We start from the raw sequence: 22,235 nt of genomic DNA on the forward strand, positions 1-22,235 counted from the left end.
TTCCTTTATGGGGAAATGACCAGGGGAAAGGCACGTGGTTTAACCTCCTTTATGCTGTGGCATATCAACAGCTGGGTCCAGACCCTCTCTTCCCAGCACGTGTCCCAGTGTGAGGGACTCAGACGTAGGGACATTGCCATGGCAGAAGGGCTGGGGAGGCATGAGCTACTAGGAGGAAGAAGGGCCAGATGAGACACGTACGTGATGGCAAGTTTCTCTGGAGAAACAGCTCCATGATGAATATCTTACAGACCCTGACAATGTTCTAAAAACCATCAGGGACCCGAAGCATTCAGGAGTGTTTTTTTCCCCTCTTTCCACAACATGCTTTATGCATTCCTCTCTCTTTTGCTGGGACAGGCTGCAGTGGAGGCGCTGTGCTTGTGAGGGACGCTTTGCTTTGGACACATTCACGAACCTGCGGCTGGCAGAGCTGTTTGTCTGGTGTCTCCCTGGCTACAGAGACCCATCAAGCGTACGTGGCCCCAACAGGCATCTGAAGGAAGTCGGCTAATCCTTGCATGCAAAGAGCTAGGTCACGAAGCTTAGTTTGCCTCGTGTTTGCCAAGACTCTAACAAAAAAATGCAGTGATTTTACTTACTGATTTAATCCCTGGCCAACCACTGCAGGACTTGTACTGCAAAGCCCCAGAGTGCGCCTGTGCTCGGTCTGCTTGAGTGACTTTAAGAGTTTGGGCTCTCGCAGCAAGACCTGGGCTAGCGCTGGTCACACTCAAGTGGCATGAGCATCCTTGCTGTTATGCATCCCTTCGGCCCATCTCTGCCACACCAACACCCTCTGCGCCTGCGTGTGCTGCTCAAACATCTGCTGGCAGCCAGCCTGGGGTGGCCTCAGGCAACATTTTTCTTCCTTCTCTTTGCTTACCCCTTCATTCAACAGGTGTATTTATTAGATTACATACCCGCTACGCAGCATTTCACCATTTAGCCTGGGAAAGGTTTTATTAATTTCTGACTCCCCTCTGTCTCACTCAGCAGCTGTTTGTTTAACATGGACTCGGAAGGCTGTACCCACAGACTGATAGAACATAAAGGCAGTCTTTAAAGGATTCATTTCTAAAGCACAGCACATCTGCTAATGAATTTAAGGACATTTTTGTGGCACTAAAATAAATGTTGCAGTTAGGATGCCAGAGTGATGGATAGCCATGAGAAAAGGCGCAAGGGGGGCTACCCCTTGCACAGAGCTCCCATCCCAGCCTTGTGACTAAAGCTCTCATTTGCCTGTCTTAGCTCCCAAAACACTTCTGGTGTGCCAAAATTGTCACCCTCTGGTGTGAACGTACCTTAACCGAGCCCAGCACTGGCCTGCGCTCACAGGGTGGCTGCCAAGGTGGCTGCCAGCTCCTAGGCACGTCGCATGTGCCTTGGCGAGGTGGCCACAGCCCCACCATGCATTCCTGGTGGGAGAGGCACTGGGACGGCTGGAGGACTACCAAGGGATGAGGGCTGTCTTCGTTTGACAAAATAAAACCAATGGCAGAGTCGGGAACTGGTGTCTTTCTCCTGAGAACACCGTTTTCTCCATATGGCACAGATGAGCTAAGACATCAGGTCATTTCCAGAGCATCAGCTCAGCTCTGTGTAAGCATTCAGACATGGGTTTGGACCAGATTTAGTACGAATTGAATATCTGTGAGACACAGCCAAGCTTTCAATGCCCCAAAGTGTCCGCATTGCCCCACCTCCCCACCGGGGAACTCCACAACACCTCAAGGAAACACATTTATTAGGGGGTTTCTACCTATTAGCACACTAGCAATTTTTCTTTTTCCCTCTGTCGTCTTGCAGCAGACAGGTTTCTTGTTGTGGGGAAGATATATGAGCAAATAATTCATTTTGGAGTCTGTGGGTGGCCCCCGAGGTGAACTGGTGTGCACACACCCCCACACGCGGGCTCTGCCTTTGCTTCAAATCAGCATCAGGGAGCCCACGCACACCTCTCCCGAGGCCTTTGTACAAGCCCTTTATCCTTCTACCAACAGGGAAGCCAAGCCCCCAGGGTGGAAGACAAGTTGAAAGCTCAGATCAGAATGATTTGGCAGAAATCGGAGCTATTGCGAGATTTTCCAAGATGAGCCCACTGGGGGACTGGAGAGCTCATCGCGGTTTTAATGTCTTAAAAAAATAGAATGGGGCTTAATCTAGACCATGTGCTGGGACGAGCTGCTGAGCATGGAGGTAGAGGACGGCAAACCCACCCTGATTACAGTGCCTGCACTCCCCACATCTGGATCGCCTGGAAATGGCGCCTTCTTCCTTTCCTTGGCCTTAAAATAACGAGGTTCTGAGCCAAGCTGCCCTCTTGTGGTTGGGCCCTCCTACGTGTGGCCGGCTTTGCACCCTGGGGGTGCCCAAGGCCAGCTTTGGAGAGCTCTCTGGAGCTGCAGCATTTTGGAAGCGGTTGGGGAAGGTGAATTCTGCCCGTGAGCCAGGTCAGGCATGCAGGGTCCCTCAGCTTTTGCAGAAGATGCTCAGGAAAAGCATCTTGAGGCATCGCAGGAATTAGCCCGGCCAGGCAGATCTGCAAGAGGGGCTTTGGACCCTGAAGCTGCGGCAGGAGGAGCCTCTGCAGTCAGCTTGCTTAAGGCACGTGGCAGTGCTGTGGCTCAGGAGATGAAGGGACACGTCTCTGGCTGTTGACTGCAGAGGTCTTCAGGCCCCAGGAAACCGGAGTCCCCAGACCTCCCTCTTTCAAGCTGTAAGTGAGCACAATTGGAGATAAATGATCGGTGGTGATGCCTTGAAAGCAGAGGTAGGAGCTCAGAATGTATGTGGAAGGGAGCGCACACCGATTGAGCTGACTCAAGAAAGTGATTTCATAGAAAGCGTCATCTCAGTTAAACACGGAAAATGAGGAACAGCTTCTGGGAGACTGAAACTTGGTAAAGCACTGGTGTTGCGAATGGTAGTTGCTCATTTTTTTCTGTGTGCCTGGAATTAAGCCCTTTGGTGACAGGAAATTGATCTGATCAAACTTCTCGGCTGCTTCACCAAAAACAGGAGGAGGAGGAAAAGAAAAAGAAGTCACAGGTAGAAAAGTAGGGAGCAGATCAATGGGAGAAGACTTCATGGGGATATGGGACAGGACGAGGAGGGGTTTGGGCTGTCACCCTGTGGTGCTGGGCTCCATCCCCCCTTGTTTGTGTCCTCCCTGCTCTCCTCGTCCCCACTGCTGCTGTGCCCAGCCAGAAGAAACAGAAAGAAGCCTTAACATGGCTTTGATCCAGACATACCTTCTAATTATCTGAGATGGGGCAAGGCTGTTCTGCTTTCTCAGCATAAATACTCTGAATGGTATCTGTCGTGTGGTCTAAGAGAGCTGCTTGCTCAGTCTTTCTGGGCTTCAAAGTCTTCTTCTGAACCAGAGCAGGTGCAAGATGATACAGAGAAAACTGATCCCAGCAAGGGCCCAAGCCCAGCCCAGTGACATCGTCTGCAGGGAAAAACACAGCTTTCAGGTTGCTTTTGTTAACACTGCTGAGAAGTTCATTCATTTCACGTGGTCCATTCAGCCCTGACCAGGCAGCACCAACCTCAGTACCTCCAAGGTATGGATTTGGATAGAAGTTTGCTATAAAAGCTGGAAGATCTCACAACTCATAAACCATCTTCAGTGCCCTCGTTTGGATACGACATTCACTTCTAAGTAACATCATGTTCTGGTTTGGTTTGGAAAGCTTTGCAAGCCTCAGTGGTGAGAAGCGGATCCCTCTCACCAGCCTCGGGATGCCCAGCAGCTAGTGAAGGGGACTGAGGCAGTCCCATCAGCCTCGCCAGCTGTTAGCACAAGGCTCACACTTGCAGACATACCTCCTGCCGGCAGAGATGTGGAAACAAGGTGGGAGAATGATCCCCAGAGCCATCTCCTCAGCTGCTCTGACTGCACAGGAGAAGCGGCTGCCACACCTCTGACTGCAGGGCTTGGTGGGATGACCCCCAGCCTGCTCACATGGCACACGCCTGGTCCCCCTCCATCCACAAACACATGCAGCTGGGTCAGGGTCACTGCTTACAGATGGCACTGGACACTCTGCACAGGGAAAATGCTGAAGTACCTCCCCAGGTGCCAGGACAAACCCTGGGGTGGGGAGGAACAAGGCTTTATATGCCTGCAGTACTCTGATGGGATCAGAGCATCAAATAGGGTGGTGAGGATCAAGCCACGAAGGATCAGATTTGCAAGAATCCCCACGAGGAGCCAGCACCAGAAGGTGCTGAAAAAGCCTGTCACAGCCGAGTCCCCTTGTGTTTCAGCTGTTATGGGGCTGTTGTGGGGTGCCTGGGGCTGCTGGGTCAGCGTGACTCCCGCTCCACAGCCCGGGGGACGGGGACCATGAGAATGCTGTCTTCTGCCTGGACACATTTAACTTTTGACCTGTATCAGCTGTCAGATTAGAAGGAGTTTAGTCACATCAGTCTGAGCAGGAATTAAAGCCAAGCTCCAAGGGTGAAAGGGCAGAGCCTTAAAGGGATCACCTTAATTGACAGGGCCTCTTAATCCCCCTGTTCTTGTACATTAATCCAAATATCTCCAATTCCTCTTCTTAACCTGTTTTCATAAAAGTAAAGAGAATTATACTTAATACAACAAAGCTGAGCGTAGGAGGAAAATGTAACCTTAGCCCTCCAGAAGAAGGGGTTTAAGGCTGCTCTCAAAGCTGCTCTTTATCCTGGTCACTCCCCAGCCCTTCCCTGGCAGTTTGGGAGCTGGGAATGATCAGGCGGCTCCTCCCCAGCCGAGCCGTGGCAGTGACGCTGTGCAGGACGGGGCTGTTGTTTGATGTTCCATTTGCAGTTTACATTTATAATGGCAGTGCTCTGATAACCCGGGGACTTGAAACAGGCCCAAGCGAAGTGGGGCTTTGGAGCACACCACATCCATCACCGAGGAGCCCTGCTGGCGGGGCTCCACCGCTCCGAGCATCCCTCTGTACGGTAGCACGCGGTGCGCGGGACCTGGAGGCTGTGCTGCACACCTCCATGGGGATGCCAAGGGCTGCCCAGAGCTGGAGGTGCCCTCTGCATCGGGGAATTGCTGGGATTGCTTTCCTAATGCCGAATGCACAGAGCATGGCAGGCTCGTTTGCTGTCAGCACAGCAGCTTTCCAGGCTAGCAGCTAAAAGCAGTTGGATTTCCAAAGTTTTAGCACACCCAAGGAATGACAGGCAGCAGCCATTTACATCGGATCGCTTTTTGGAAGCAAAGTACTGGCGTACAAAATCAGTCCTCTCTGAAACATCTTTACGGTAAGCTGCCACAGAAGCTGACCTGCAGCGCAGGAGATGTCGCTGAGATCCCAAACACTAAATGTGGGCAGTACTAACATGGCAAAGTTAATATCAAGCTGTAAATTAAGCTGTTAGCAGACAAACTGAGCTGTTAAACTCTCAAGGACATGGACTGTGCCTTCATGTGCTTTGGTGGTGTAGCTAAGCACTGAGGCCAGGGTTTCTCAGCTCTACTGAAAGATAAAGAAGAGGTTCAACTCTTGGCCGACAGAGAGAAGAGAGAAATCCTGCACTTGGTTAGATCCACAGGAGAAACCTGACATTAGCAGAGTTTCAGGCACTGGGGACAGTGCCCACAGTGCCAAGCTCAGGGCCCCTGCTGGCCCTGGGCAATTTCCCCCATGGTTTGTGCTGATCTGTTTCTCACTGACATACAGAGCTGGCCCAATATAAATGTACAAATATATATATATATATATGTATATATATCCTTAATGCTGCCCTCCTGTCATGCTTGTGCACTGCACTTTGTAGCTGTGCCGGCTTGTTCTGGCTGTGAGAAACTTACCCTGCAAATCGAGCTCCTTTGAAAATATATGTAAGGCATCTATTTTTCTGCTGGCATGGTGGTGAAAGCCACAGAAAACTGTGGAAAGAATGAAGTTTCCAGGGGCAAATTTATTTTGTCTTGTTCTCAGCCGGCTTAAAGTTCAACTCAGATGCTTCAGGAGCCAGATTTGTACAGAAGGGAAGCAGTGTAAGAAACAGTTGTGGATAAAATAAACCTAAAGGCTGTTAAAAAGAAAGAAGAAAAAAGAAAAAAAAAAAAGCCCTTGAGTGGGCTGGAGGAAAACAAACACAGATCCCATGATGAGGAGGAGAGAAGAAAAACTCCAATGGAAAAAAAAAGAAGTGAAAGCCTTTTCTCATAGAGGTCAGTAATATTACTCTGCTGGCTTCAGTGGGCCAGGATTTTATCCATGGTTTCTAATCATGGTGATGGGCTCTTCCTTCCAAAGTTGTTCTTCCATCTCATGATTCATAACATCTCCTGTCTGGACATGCAGTAGCACAGAACTCCCATTTAGTTAGGAAAATACACTTTTAATGGAACGAATTGCTCTTGGAAAAAAACCCTAGTTTCAAATGACAGGAGGAGGGGGGGAAAGGTTCATGAACTCGAGCTAATTTTTGAACCCTGTGAACACACAAAAATCATTCAAAAGGTTCATAAAACCTCAAATTCCATCAGGTTGTCCCCAGGTTTAGGGTTATCAGTCCAGAAGCTCAGATTCCTCTTCAGATCCAGCCCTGGGCAGGCAACGGCACTGATACACTTTGTGGGGAAAAAAAAAAAAAAAAGGCCAGAAACGGAGCCCTGGAAAAGAAACTGTTCAGGCAGCAGAAGTAAGAGAAGGGAGAGTCAGTCCCTTTGAAGTAATCAGCTAAGAGAGGCGTTGGATAAGCGAGGGCCTTTTGTAATCAGATGTCTGAGAGGACTGTCAAAGAAATCTCCCAACACTTGCCTTGCCGCTGATGGTATCTCAGCACAGATAAAATAAAAGCAGCAGTAAAAGGGAAGTCCAAGCCATTATCTGCCCACACCTGGACTGTGAAGGGCACTGAGCAGAGACAGAGCCCAGGCGTGTCCGCTGCTGCTCGAAGATTTCAGGGTGAAAAAGCTGCATGCCACCAGGTTTGGGGATGTCACCCATGACCCTTGGGAGCACGGTCCAGCTCAGACCGCAGCATCCACTCCTGACCATGCACGGGGGTTTTGTATGTACAGAAAATTATTTGTATCTGTGGTATTCACAGCTTAACAACCAGTTTCCCATGAATATTGGGCTGGAAAGGTGTTTTATTTCCAGGATAATGGGGAAATGCCATTAAAGTTTTTTGAGAAAGGTTTGCAGACTTTCACCAGACTGCTCATTACATCTCTCCCCGGCCTCCAGTGTTTATAGAATTAGCTTCACAAGCTGCAGAACCAACTGAAATTTCATATTTAGTATTGCCTTTCCTTGTAATTCCTGGAGCTGAACAGAGTTGAGGTTATGTAGCAGATTTTACTCTGAAGAGAGATTTCTAGGCTCTCTGTACTCCCTGCATTTTAAATCAGCTTGCAAGCACATGTTCTCTTGAATCTTGTACTGGCAAAGATTAATCGAAATTGGCCAGCAGGCTTGAAGGGACAGACGGGTAGACAAAAAAATAAACAAACACCGCCATCATATTTACTCTTTTTTTCTTCGAAGGCTGAGCTAGGAAGACCAGTAACCTAATGAGATACCTAAGGTAATACCACGTAACTTAGGCAACCCATCACAGGCCCTGTTCTGCAAGGAGCAAATTGTTGGTGGGTGCTCCACTAGCACGAAGAACCTGTCTGCACACGGAGTAACCTCAGCTGTGCCCACAGTCACCAGAACAGATGCATGCTTTGAAATGATTGATGGAAGTTTTGGCCATAAATCCATGGCTCTTGTGACATAACAGCATAGAGTGCCCAGTGGGGGTCAAAACAAGGAGCCTCTGTATTAGGAACTAAGTAAATTATATTTATTTTGTTTTGTTTTGTTTTGTTTTATTTTATTTTATTTTATTATTTTATTTTATTTTATTTTATTTTAATTTTCTCTGAGCAGTGGAGAGGCTCTAATTCTGCTGTCTTGGAAGTCCTTGGAAAACAGGGGAAGGTCTGCTTGATTCTGGGATTTAGGACTGTGCTCGTGTTGCCAAGTACAGCTTTTAGGGATTTTTCTATTTGGTCTTTGTGCTTAGTGACATTTCATGCTGATGTCCTACAACCATGAGCGGATCCATCTATGAGAACTTTGCTGAGTTTTTATTACTTCCTAACCTTATTTACTCCAAGAGAACAACCATAGTGTGAATTCTAGCCACCATGCAGAGACCAAAACAGTCAATAGGATTACAGTGGTGTGAAAAGAGACTTTGGACTCTACACTGTATTTAATATGACTCAAATGTCACGTGTGTGTGTGTGTGTGAAATTCCATGCATATTAACTATCTTCTCATACTTATTAAACTACAGTAACAATGTCTCTGCTTTCCACCCTTCCTATTAGTGGTATAAATAGTCCAAAGGTCTCTTGTCAACACAGCTCCCAGACTTCTAGCTCTTTGAGGGGGCAAACGTACTTTGTTTTATTACTTGTATGGCATTCCTCAAAGAAGGGGACTTTGACCTTCTTAAATTCCTCCTGGAGATTAAATGCCAAAACCAGCAGTCCACAAGGGAATTAATAGGCAGCTTCAATACACACAGCAGGACCTTTGGAGGGGGTCAAGTTATTAACACACTGGGAAATGTAGATTGTATCTTCTGATGCAGGATATATCTTGCATTCTAGATCAGATAATGACAATGGGGCCTAGAAAGTTGCATTTCTGAGATGAGTTCTGCAGCTCTCAGGAGATCTTCCAATTATTCGTATTTTACTGAGAATATAAACTTTGCTGATGCTAGAAATCTCCACATAAACAGGAATGCATAACGAACTTATTTTCGAGGAGAAATTGTGCCTTTTTTTTCCTAGCAGTGGGCACCATGTGGCTTTATTTTTCATTACACAAGGAATCTTACCTGGGGGCTAAATACTTATTTAACCTCCTACACCAGACAGTCCTACAAAAAATACTTGGCTAATATTTACATATTAAAGAAAGTTAATGTCAGGCATTGAAAGCCTTTTAAATTTCTTTCCTTTTTTTTTTTTTCTTTCCACATTTGGATAATCAAAGTTTGCTTGCTTGAATTTAAACGAGAAAATATTTGAACCTGACTATATGTAAATGGTCATCGAAAACTCACTTCAGGTTTCTTGCAGTTTATATTTGCACTGGAAACATGATTAAAAATGTTCATTTAAGGACGTGATAGAATTGACAGAAGGTTTTAGATTGAATCACCATATAAAGGTGATTGATTCACCACTATATAACTTTGATAAATGGAAAAAAAAAAAAAGAAAGAAATATGACAGTTTAACACTCCTCCCTTGTTTTTGAACTGGTATGCGTCAGCCTGAGATTTTACCTTTGAAATTCTGAAGAACAGGGTAGCATCTTATGAAATGTCTTCTCTTTTTCTCTCTTCCATTTGCTTTATGTGGCTGGACACAGCTAAGCAACACATTGTTGAGATGAAAACCCTACAGTAAATTAAAATCGCTGAAAAAAAATGAATAAGTTGGAATATATTACTTGTTATGAAATATTTCTTTGGCATCAATTACAATAAACAAACCAGCATCCATTCCAAAACAGCTGTAAACAAATCTTTACTACTCCCTTATTGCCAAAAATCTCACACCACTCAAATTGACATGGAAAAAAGCATTAATGTTAGTGAGGAATGAATTTCAGGAAGGCTGGGTTTGGTCTGGATAAGCATATCTGACATATGCAAGCCTTCTGGGAGCCTATAAAAACAAGCTTTCTTGGGAGATTTCCTGCACTTCTGGTTGGGTTGGAAATGTCATGACAGCTGGCTTCACCGCAGTGCTTGGGCACTCCAGGTTCTGTTCCTGGCCAGAAATTGGGGAACAAAGATGCCTGGAAAGGGAAGAAACCACATAACAATACTTAGATCTTCTAGGGCAATTCCCAGCCAACAAGCTCAGTGTGTACTTACATGCACTCTGAGCTGCACAACAGCTTTGTGGAAGATCTTCTCTCCTCCCTCTGTACAGAAAGAAACCGAGGAATAAACATTTGACACTCCTACCCCCCTTTTCTGCACACCCTCTTTTCAAGCTGGCTTTAGGGTGTATAAATATGCAGCCCAATTCCTACTGCGGCCCAATCCCTATCCTGCCTTGGGGCGCAGGAAAACTGCAAAGGTAAAAGCTGTCACAAATCCATTGTACATGCCCACATGCAAGTGCAAAATTTAGCACCTCTTCCACCTTCTGTCCTTTTCCTGTGAAGTAATTTGGTTTACAAAATACCCCAAATAAATTTTAAAATCTTGCCATAGGGAAGCCAAGTGTGGAAGGCAGAGAATCTGTTGTGAGGTGTGAATCCTAACTTCTTCAGAACTTGTAGCGATGGCAAAATAGATTTGATGTTTCTCATCTTAGGACATGTTACCATTTGTGCACCAGTCTTGTCTTCTCAGACAAACCAAAAAGCATAATGAAACTGAGAGTCCCCTTGCTAAAAGAAGCTGTGTGCTGAAAGACTGCAAGGGGTTAAAAAGGCAAATTTAGAGAAGAAAAATCTAGCAATGGCTACTAAAAATAATAATAATAATAATAATAATAAAAACACCATATCATACTCAGAGGTGCCTATGCTATGAATTACTGAATGCCAGGGGAGCACTCAGAGCCTGTGTCAGTGCTTGCTGGGTCTGTACCTACCCTCTTCTCTGGGTGTCCACATATGTGCTGCAGGAGCACAGGGTACTGGGGGAGTACAAGCAGGAGGTCTCACTGCCGAAGATGGGCTGCTGCCCTGAACCCATGCAGAACAAAGGCCCCTTTTCTGCCCATCCTGCATGAGGATTAGATTTGCCCGTATCTTTGTTCTGATTTTTCCTGGTTTGAACAGAGAAGGCAATGTTTTTGGATGAAAATCTTCCTTCCTCTAGTAAGACTTCCAGGTTTGCTCCAAGTGGCCTAGTGTCTCATTACTGAGCTTCCCCAGACAAACCCATAGTCTTTCCAAAAGACATCCCATGTGAGGCCCCGAGCTGATACTTCCCTGGGCTGTTAGCCTCACTAGCCTATATTCCAGCTATGAGCTATTGGCTGGGTTGTAATGAAAGGCTCCTGGAAATACCTTGCTCCTTTTTGGTAGCCTTGAAGAGCACTCCCCACCCTCTGTTGTGACAGAAAATGGAGCTCATTTTGCTGCCTTCTGCTGGTTTCAGGGATGATTCAGAAGCAAAAGATTATTCTTCCAAGGAAGACATTAATGGAAATACAGCTCCCTCGAAGATATATGGGATAATGAAAGTTGGTGAGAGGGAAAGGTCTCCTTCTGTGGTCTTGCTGGGATACTTTTGTATTTCCTCATGCTTCCTCAGATCACCATTTGCAACCCCAGTGTAACCCCACTGGCATTCCTATTGAAAGAAACTTTGATTTCCTCCAGGAGGCTTTTACATTTCTGAATGGGCAGTGCTTTTGGCTTCCAGCCTAATTTCTCATCATTCCCTACTCCTCTATCCACATCCTGGGAAAGAATGGTGTCACCAACCTGGGACAACAGGGGCAGGAAGGAGCAGCCTGAAGGTGGAAAAGCAAGGCAGTCTACACAAAGCTCAGATGCCAGATCTGTTGTTCTTCTAATAAGGAACCAGGCTGGGTTTATGAACACAATGGCCTTTGATATTGCTACTCAGGAAATGGTCCCTTAGAGGTAATAGATGGTTTCATGGGTTCAACCCTTTGCTGGGGGGTGGCAGCTGATGCCGTGCAAGCTGTTCTCCATCCAGGGCTCAATTCTGCTCTCCTGAGGGCAGCTTGGAGAGCACTGTATCTCTTCTACTCATCTGGAGAGATGGGAGAGGTCTGCCTCCCTCCTGGGGTCTTGTGAAGCTGCGTTGATGTTTGCATGCTTCTTTGAACATAACTTTTTTTGACCAGCTAATATCTGCTAACTTGTTCCATCCTGTTGGACTGAGCCTCATGCAGGTGGCTTTAACCTGACATTAAGATCATGTCAGGAGGAGCAGCCTTTCCTTCAGCCCATCGGCTCTGCCATTTGTAGGCATATCTCTGACAAGTTGCCTGGCTTGGGGTTTTGGTGGGACTTGGCTATTACACAGCCAGCAAGGAGCTCCAATACTGCCTCTTCCATACACAGCTGCATGTGAAACCTGCTTTGGGCTGTCAGATGAGGTCTCCCATGGGATGCACACCCTTTCAAGAGACCTGCCCTCTCCCAGGTCTTCCCCTGTCCTGCATCTCATGTACTTCTGGCATCCTAACTCCCTGATATCATCTCCCAAGGCTCTGCCCTGAGACAGGTTGGTGTCCCCTCCTGTTCCCTTCTGGCCAACAAAGAAGGTGGCAATGTTAAAGGTGTACTTGGCACCACCAATAAGGAGGCTGCAGATCCCACAAGGGAGACCAGAGCATTGTAACTGGAAGAAGGCATAAATCCTTGGCAGGGTCTTTAATCCTCTTACTGCGCTGTCAGTTATGATTTATCTTCCAGTTTAATTTTAATACTGTTGCATCCTCGGTGCTCCTAGCCTGTGCAACAACTGAGCCACATCCTTGGGGGCAGTGGTGAGTGTGTGTTTCAAGCTGTGTAACATGAGACAAATTCAAAGTGCCTCCTCGGGACATTGTCGCTGCAAACAGGCACTTTGTTCATCTCTGTGGTGGAGCCATCAGGCCCTCGAAGTCCACATCACAACTCCTACCCGAAACCAGTCCTGTTTCAGCAGCACCCCCCCTCCCCACGCCAGCACATAATGTTTCTATTGTGCCAACGCTGTTTTTCTGGGGAAGCGGCAGGGATTTAAATATCATAAAGGCAGAAGTTGGGCTTTGATATACTGTCAGCAAAAGCTGAATACTGTAATTTTGAGCAATTTTCTCCAAACTCCCCTTCCCACCCTCCCCTTCCTCTCTGGGGCCTCCTCCCTGGTGCTTTTTCCCTGACAAGCCGCCCCGTCGCTTCTTTCGCATGATCCTCACGCGGCAAATTAATGTGCTGCTGCTGATGAGAGACAGTGGGTTACTGTGAGCCCAGGCTCTCTCGTCTCCTCGCGCTATTACACCCTGGCAACTTCAAAGGTCCAGTCATCCTGTTTCCATCTCCCCGTGGGTCCGCAGGGCCTGACTCAATGGCACAGTTCAAAAGTGCAGGCCGGCCGGGATGGCGGCAGCCCCGGCCCACGGCGCTGAAGCTCTCACGCAGCCCCGGCCAGTGCTTCTTCCCCTTCTCCCCCCGAGATTAATTGCCACACGGGGGGAAAGGGAGGGGGATAATCCTCCTTTTCTCGCTTTGCTCCCTTTAATTTCCAGCTGAGGCAGCCTTTTGTAGAAAGAGCCCTTTTCCTTCTCTTTTTTTCAGCCGAGTATTTAATCTTCTGCGATCTGCCCCTCTGCGCCGCCTGGCAGTTCCCCGGGCGGCAACCATGCTGTTTGTTTTAGCTGGTAACCAGATACTGTTTTGAAAAGTAATTCTGATTACTCTGTGAATTTAGGCTTCTTTTTGTACGTGCGCTTTCCTCAGTGGTGAGAGATCTTGGTGATTTCTCCCTCAGCAACAACGATTTTTGTGTAGGCGTGAGGGAGAGGTGTGTGGGGAGGGGGCTGAAGGCCTGCCTGTCCCCTGCCTGCCCTCAAAAACAGGGAGCACTGGTGGAAAATGTGGCTGCATTTTAACCATCTGTGGGCCTTTGCACCCATGGTGGGATGAGGACAGCAAGCCATGGAGAGCCAGGGCTGTGTGGTGGCCTCCATGGCTGCAGGCCAACACCTTGGGCAAGGTGGTGGGACCTTTCTGAAGGCCAGCCATGTGCCCCCGAACCCCAGCCCTGCCAGGCCGTGAGGGAAAGGCAGCTCCCAGCCTGTCCATTGTCTCTCTGCCCAAACAGCAGTGGGAATAAGCTTAGAGGGGCCATATATTCTCCACTCATCCCCTGCCTGAACCCTTCATAATGAGGAGCAGTAAATATTCCTCTTCTGCTCACTGGCAGAGGTCCCAGGAGGGCTGCTGGCTGCTGTGGCGGTCCTCGCTGTTGGGACAGGGAACAGCCACCCTTCAGGAGCACCAGTGCATGCTCAGAGAGGCTTCCCCAGAAAGCAGAAGACATCCCTCCCCACAGCTACACAGACCTCTGCTACCACACAGCACGGAGTGGTGTCCCAAGCCGTACCCACCCCAGGGGTTGTATTGCAGCAAGTCTGGCGCTCTTGTTCCCTTGGTGCTGTGCTTTATTTTGCTTAGGCAGTGGCTGCTGGAACAACTCGAGTGCTGGCCTCGGTCCGAGGACTACAGTAGCTCTTCCTCCCTGGAGAAAGCAAGACAGCCTAAGAATAAGGAGCAGCTCGGAGATGAGAGGTTTGTGTTAAACCCCACAGGATTTTAATTGGGTTGTGGATTTTACTCCCCCAAGCTGCCCCTCAGCTGCCCCCTCAGGCACCCCAGACATCCACATCTTCTGCCTCACATGAAGCGTATGGATAGCACAGATAAAATAATAGAGAGAAGACAGATGTTCCCGCAACTGGAGTGCTTTTCCATGGAAACCTGGGCTCACGTCCTTGCATTGTTACACAATAGATAGCCTTGGGTACATCTAACATTGTTACTTTTCATTTCTTCATCTACAGAGCAGAAGGACACTCCAGTTGATGTAGTGTATCTAGTTTTGCTCAGATTTATGTCTAAGATTAGCAGAATTTCCAGTATCATAGGTTTATCAAGGAAGAACCTCAGTGTGTGCCAAAGCCAGAGCTGTTCCAGAAAAGAACAAGACCTTTCACTAAGTACCTTTCTGAATATATTTTCATCTCAGTCAGGTGCTACAAGGTTTAGCACGCTCCTATGGGGTTTTGTAGCCTGTTACTGGAGGATCTGTAAAAATGTAAGGGTTTGCCAATGTTACAATTGAATTAAAATAGGTCTGAAGTTCCCAAACATGCCACTCCCATTACCTCAACATAATTTAACTATGTTAAAGAAACAAGGAGATTGACAAGCCCATGCAACATAGTAGGGTATGAGTTGCTGGTATTAGGGCACTGAATTTCATCCTGACTACTTCAATTTGAGTCAGTATTTTATGACCAAGTTCTCAGATCTCAGTGGCTAAAAATCTTGCTTCGGGCATCCCCGTTGTGTTATTTTCCACATAATGACATCGTTGCGTGTAATGAGATGTTAGCAGCTCATTCACTGCTTACATCTGTCTTGGAGGAGAAAATTGCAGTTTCGTGACTTATACACTGACTACTGTAAATATAAGTTAGTCATGGCAAATTTTGAGAAGTTCAAACTTTGGAAATTATGGCAAGAATGATGAAGACGTAAAGGTATGTTTCAAAGGAACCACCTATTTTTTGAGAACTTGGCTTCTGCTTTTAATTCATTTCATGTTAGACGTATCTCTCTTGCAAACCTGTCCGTGCATTTTGAAGGACATGGCATGGTGAACAGGGACTGATTAAGCCAGCAGGAATTCCATGAGGTTCAAACCTTAACTACAACTCTTGTATGGTTAATTTGTGAGAAAAGAACAGTAGAATCAGATGTAGTTTGTAGGACAAAAAATAAGCAAAATCTACAAGCTGTTTGTTGCTTTAGGTAGAATGGCAGTGTTGGATTCAAGTTACCCAGGAAGCCTCTGTTTCTGTGCACTCTTCTTGCAGTGGCTGGGATCACTGATGATACAGACATTTTTCCTGATACAGTCATCCTGGGGTTCGGTATAGGATTAAGCCACTCTCATGCAGGCATTAAATTTTAAGCGTGCATCTGAACACCAGGTATCTCAACTCTCTTTATAGTCAACAGACTCCCAGTCAATGTGGCCAACAGAGTTTGATTCAATTGTCTAAATAAGACCAGCTAGTGCCAAAGGAGATGCTCTAGGATATTGGGGAGGTATCTGACTGGCATGTATCATGATGGACATCTGAGATGGAGATTTGGAGATCTGCATGCTTCCAGAGATACAGTTGGAGGCCACATGGAAAAACTCCTGTTACCTATAATGGGTCTAGGTGTCGGTGTTCAAACACTAAATTGAGTTCAGGGAGCTCTGTGTATTTTTCAATTCAGAAGGCAAGAAGTATCTACTTTAAGGTGAGCTGAATCCCACTGTGAATGCTTAATTATGCCTAAAAATACACCACAGTCTTCATGAGAAAGTCTAAGCCTGATGCCAGCAGCTGCACTGATTATTTCCTACTCCCTGAACTCCCTTCTCTTGAGACCAGGTGCCCTAGGCTGTGCCCCCTTACAACATCCTAGATCCTAGAACCAAAAAAGTGGTTCTGGAAAGTCCTTTTCTATTGATTTTATATGGGAAATAAAGTGAAACATTTCATATCTAGCTTGCTCAGAATAAGACTTTTCATCTTGATGAGCCTGCAATGGGATGTGTGCTTTGAGTCTGCTTTACACCAACGTAGATGAGGCCCCTTCCTGGAATCTCTTTTCCAAGGCTCCTCTGAGGGGACACTGGTGCATTCTGGCAGCCACTTGGTCATGGCTCACAGGGGGACATGTGCCCTGGCAAGGAGCCTGGCCCTCAGACAGGAGCTGGGGACATGAAGAACCTGAATGGATGGTCCCAGCAGCAGCAGCAAGGACTTAAGGGGACACATCCATACACAGATTTTCAGCTGAAGAATGTCAAAATATTTTGCACTGCAATGTCAAAAAAAAACACCAAGTATGTATTTTACACAGACATTTACAAGAACGTTATATTTCCAGAACATTATATTTCTTGAGAAACTTTGTCTATTCAACATTTTCATTTCTGATGAAAGCAAAAAGGCAATGACCACGATTTCTCAGGATCAGAAAGTCTGATCTTCTACTGCCTGAGTAGTATCTACAAGCAAGTGAATAGGGAAAAGTTTTTGCTCTCATGTTTTCCTCTCTTTTATGTTACGGCACTTCTTGTAGCCCCGTGTCGGTGAGTACAAAGTACCTCCTGGCCATGACATCATGCCACAGAAAACAGGCTAATGAGGCAAAGGAAGCAAGGCTCACTTTTCTGCAGGGAGGCTGGCTCCGATCACCTGGTTGTAGTTAAGACAGATCACACTGAGCTGTTCTGCTTTGTAAGAGCTGAATTTCATTCTGTTACTGCATGTTTATCTGATATCTTGTAAAAACTGTCCATTTCTCCTGCCTTTAGATCTTTTGCTTTTCTGAAATACTAAATCTCCAACTGTGACCCTTCAGCAAAACCAGTTCACTTCATCAAATGAATACTGTGACTTTGATTATGTAGGAGCTTTCATTAAAGGGGTCCAAAGTAAAGCAGACAAGGAAATGTCTTCATGATTTGCAGCAATGCATTGAGAAACAAAAGGAAATGGATGGCAGAGATAAGGAAAATAAAATAGCCACAATTTTTTAATAAGGGGAATGGAATTTCCCCTGAGGGTCTGTGTTATAATGCTCTTTGGTAAAACACAAGCAAAACTCATAGTAGTGGAACTTAAATACAAAATATTGCCAACTTTAAACAGCACGACGAAATTGCTAAAAGTCAGAAAATGCTGACACAAAGGCATCACCAGCACATTTTGAGCTCTAGATAATAGTGCTTCCAACAAACAATTAGCCATGATGCATTTCACCAATAAAACTGGAACTGCCATGAAGACTCTTGCTATGACATATGCTGCAACAGCATCACATTTTGCACTTTGCTTTCTTTGTTATTTTAAGTGTGGAGTTCAATTATGGTACAAACATTCTGATTCTTTTCCTGTTTGCCTACGCTATAGTTTTGCAGTTCTAAAGAGCGAAATCATCTGTGGGTGAATGAGACTGGTTTTATCTTCCTTGGGACCATTATTTGGCTAGTGCAAGGGCAGAATGTTTACAAAGGGGTCTGATTAACTTTCAATACCAGTACAGACTGTCCAGATCGGTGCAGAAAATTAGCCAGTCTTGCTGACAACCTCACATGTAAAATCTTTTTCTTTTTTTTTTTTCCACATAGATTTTCTCATAGTCTAATGTTAAGCAACAAAGGGAGTAAGACTGAGACTTGGGTTTTAGAGTATTTTGTTGATTTGGATTTTTTTTAAAGGAGAAATGTGTTTAATTGTTATTCCTTTTACCAACTCCTTCATGAAAGTGATCCAAATAGCCACTGCAGGGCTTCTGTCTTATGTAAAATCCATTAAAACTATCCAGCAGGGTTGCCTACAAGTTTAATTTCTTTCTTTCTTTTTTTTTTTTTTTTTTTTTTTTAAATAAAACTTCGAGCAGATCCCAGACCATGGTAGAACTCATATAGTTATGTTTTAATTCCTTCAGCCATGCAAAGTACAAGACCCCCAAAAGGATTGTCTTACTGCTAACCCTTCAACATCATCTATTTTCTCACAGCATTGCCAAAATAACTGATTATCCTTTTAACAATTACAAAAGTATTTTAGCACTCCCCCACAATTCAAAAGAGGCTGAAGGGATTTTGTTCGAAGTTTCCATGAAGATTACTCCTCTAGCAGAGACCAACATGGATGAGATCAGCCCAGAACTGTTAAAAAAAAAAAAAAAGATCAGCGAGTGGAAAGAAGGATTTTAGGACAGAAATTGTCCTGCAACCTTGAGGGAGAAATGAATCTGGCATAAATCTGAAGTAATTTCCCTGAGATAGTGTGCAGCAGCCCCAGTTGCACTGGCCCAGAAGATCTCAGCTGGAGGGAGCCAGGACGTGGTCCAACCGAGCAGGAACCAGCACCTGTGGCAGGAGAACGGGGCAGGTGCCAAGCAGACGGGGACAACACACAGGAACAGCAGCCCCTGCCTACTGCTGCTCCAGGAGGGGCATAAGCAAACACGCAGGGTGTCTCAGAAGCTGTTAAAGGATTCACAGACATCAGGCCAGAAGAGTCCTCTGGATCATCTTTTCTCACCGAGGGTCAAATGTGATTTTCAAATAATATCCTTTGAGAGCCACACGGTGGCACACCCCTCAGCATTTGTAGTCTAAATTTTCAACAAGGCACTGATACCCAGAAAAAAAAATAAAAAAAAGAAAAAAAAAAGATCAGGTTCAATTTCAAGGCTGTTGTAGTAAAAACACACTCAACCCATTATCTAATAACCTTGGAAATTCAATTACAATGTCTGAGATCTAAAGCATGAAGGATACTTCCCCCCGCCATGCAAGTTAGACAAAAATGCTGAACCTTGGGGCCATTAAGACTCCCCCCTTCAAGCTGTTAAAGGTCCGGGATGGCCTCTGCCCTGCTCCCCAGAGGAGACCTTGGGACCCCATTAATGTTAGCACAATTGTCTGGCTCTCCCTCTCCATATGGATGTTGGGTAGAGGGGATACGGAGAGCAGCAAGGGGCGACGTGACAGGCTGGTCCCAGTGGGGTGGCACTAGACCCTGCCCTATGGAGGCAGGACATGGGGCAGGTATTGGGGCTGCAGCAACCAGCTGTGGAGCAGCACTGGTGGCAGCAAGCTGTCTCATCCTGAGGGGGATGGCAAGTCAATCTGGAGCAGGGTAAAACCTGAGCCTGGTCCAGCCAGAGGGTGAGGAAGTTGCCCTTGCTGATAGCCAACCGTAGGATTTCCCCCCTGGCAGAGCCCTGGGAGGTGCCTTCCACCATCGCAGACCCAGAAAGGCATCTGGTCTCTGTCAGGAGACATCAAGCGCCAGAGAAGCCACCATTTTTCCTGCTTTTTAATTCTGGTCGTTAATCTCCTTTCACTGATTAAAAGTTCATAACTCGTTTCTCGGTTGAAGTTGCCTGGAGTTAAGTCCCAGCCATCGGTTCTTGTTATGCTTTTCTCCCCTAGATTAAAGAGCTCTGCCGTGCCCAGGATTTCTGCCCATGGAGGTACTTATCCTTTGTAATCACATCATTCCTTGATCTTTTTGATCAGGCCACCAGACTGAGCTCCTCAGTCCCAGAGATATCTCTTGGAGATAGCGGTGATGATCTGCTACTGATTTTATACTGCGCTGACTCCACGCTTAGCTGAGAGCACAGGGCCAGATCCTCCTGTTTAACATCACTCACACAGGAGCACAGGCCAGGGATATGGGTAAGGATTTGGGGATTAAACTGTTAGAAAGGATTAAACAGATTCCCCAGTCTCTGCGATATTTTTTTTTCTTTCTGTGAAGGTGGCCAAACTACAAAACTTTGTACCTTTTCAATATTTTCCATCCTCATGAGTTACACAAGTACTTCTTTCCTCAGAAGCTGCTGCTTTACTCACACTACATCTTTCTTATGCAAACACAGCAATATTTACTGTATTATCCTGGTTTAGATTAAATTACGCTGAAATTGCCAGCCTCTCCCTCAGGATCTGTGTAAAAACAATTGTGTTTCTTTATGTAAGCTCTGGGATCAGTAGCTCAAACAGCAGGACACCAGCCAGGCAGCGGGCAGGGAGCACGGCCTGGGCAGGAACCGTCCTGCGGCTGAGAGCACGTACCTGCCACCCATCCTGCACTTGCAGGGGACTGATGACACTGAGTTTCAGGACTCTGTGTGCATATTGTGTGCAAAAGAGGGACTCAGGAAGCCCAGGAGCAGCTTTGGAGGAGATGCAGGCCAGCAGCCAGTGTGCCAGACCACACAGAGTGGCAGTGACAGGAGGAGCCCTTTGAGAGGGCACCAGAGGAAATTTCCTTCTGAATTGGGAGCAAATAATTGTCCCTGCTTGCGTAAGTCATCCTGTGCCCGGTACACGCTGTGTAGTTCTGTAAAGAAAGGGGGGTCCATTGAGGAAATAGCTAATTTCATCTTCAGTTTCTTCTCTGAATAGCTATCATCTATAGGATCCAAGGATCTGGCCACGTACTCAGGTTGGAAGAAGGCAGTGGTATTTGGCCAGCAGCAAAGTAAACAAAGTGGGTTTGCAGAGGTACCTTTGGCGTGGATTCAGTGGTGCTCCGGGGTGTCTCCTACATTCAGACTGCATCCTGATCTGGCACCCTAGGCTTTGTTCATCTGAGTTTATGGAACTGGAGATTGCAGAGCTGACCTCATGAACCTCATACTAAACACTTACACGTCCCTGTAGTAGCTACACAGATAGCTCAGTCTCAGATAACTTTCCAGAAGATAAGAGCAAAGCTGTAGGGATGGCTGGCTGGACACAGAGCTGCATTTGGAGTGGTCTCTGATGCTGGCCCCAACAGCCCCAGTCGCTTTGCTCCATCCCCATGCATGCATCTGGATCACCCGACAGCTCTGGCTGCACACAGCCTGGGGCTGTGAGCCATGTCCTGATGTCCCTGAAGCCACACGTTGGCCAAGTGACCGTCCCTGTTCTAGTAGTGGCTTCCTGACTGCTGGCTGATCCCCCTGATATCACTTTCTTCCCTTTGCAGCTGAAAATTGTGATTGCAATATCAATCATTTCTTTTTCTTTTTTTTTTTTTTCTTTAAGAATGAGTGAAGTAATTTTTTAAGGTAGTGTGAAGACTGTACACATTTTTACGTAGCACCAGCAACCTAAAAACACCGAAAAGCTTTACTTCTCTCTCCCTCACTCTCTTTTTCATTGTGAGTGGGGAAAAAAAAAAAAAAGTGTTAAAAACAAATCCCCTAATTTACTTGTAGGCTGAGAGTTCTGCCAAGTGAATATTTAAGTCCAAGTCTGAAAGATGGGGTGTATAATGGATGTGTTGAAATGCTCTAGAGAAATCTGGAGCTGTTTGATGACTTACTCTACAAGGTCAATCCTGTTGCTGTTAAAATGAGTGGTAAAACTCCCTTTAAATTCATGGGGAAGCAGGATCAGGCCCTTTAATGAATTTGTTTCTGTCTTGGAAGGAGTTTTCTCGTTCCTCTAAAATATGCCTATAGATGATCTCATGATCCCTGCTGTCCATGTGTGCTGGCAAGCTCCCCAAGTAGTTACGTGCTCAGATGTGACCGTGTGCCAGATTACCTGCAGTCCTTGTGTCACCAGGGGGCTGCAGGTTGGTGGATACTGGTTCTACATAAAGATTACCAAATTTCCCCTGCAAGCACTACCTCCCAGTAATAAATGGAAAATTTGCTTTCACCAAGAAAACAAAGAAAATATACTCTGCCTTTCTTGGGATTTCAAATGGATATGGTTGAAAGCAAGTTTCTTATTCTGTTTCCAAGTAAAAGCGAAGTTGGACACCTAGATTTTTGCCTTAAGTAGGAGAGAGACAGGCTATCAATCATGTCTCATGGAAGGCAGCTGCTCTGAGTGCTCAAGGTCCTGCAATGAGTCACCCACGTATCTTGCCGAGGAAGATACCAGAGCTTTCATGACATGTGGTTTGA

At 46.1% G+C, this 22,235-nt stretch overlaps 1 long non-coding RNA gene across 2 annotated transcripts; it reads right to left on the bottom strand.

Annotated features, from left to right (window-relative positions):
• Positions 1-1,841: 1,841 nt before the first annotated feature.
• Positions 1,842-14,481, bottom strand: LOC121065426. Of its 2 annotated transcripts, none has more exons than XR_005817051.1 (4): positions 14,129-14,481; positions 9,916-9,965; positions 9,319-9,452; positions 1,842-3,457 (listed from the first exon to the last, which is right to left on the bottom strand). It is a non-coding gene; the product is annotated as an uncharacterized LOC121065426 (long non-coding RNA). The 2 variants fall into 2 exon arrangements; XR_005817052.1 differs by lacking the exon at positions 1,842-3,457 and adding an exon at positions 7,898-8,057.
• Between the last annotated feature and the right edge of the window lie 7,754 nt (positions 14,482-22,235).

Source organism: Cygnus olor, chromosome 2, assembly GCF_009769625.2.
Source record: "Cygnus olor isolate bCygOlo1 chromosome 2, bCygOlo1.pri.v2, whole genome shotgun sequence".
Classification (NCBI taxonomy): domain Eukaryota; kingdom Metazoa; phylum Chordata; class Aves; order Anseriformes; family Anatidae; genus Cygnus; species Cygnus olor.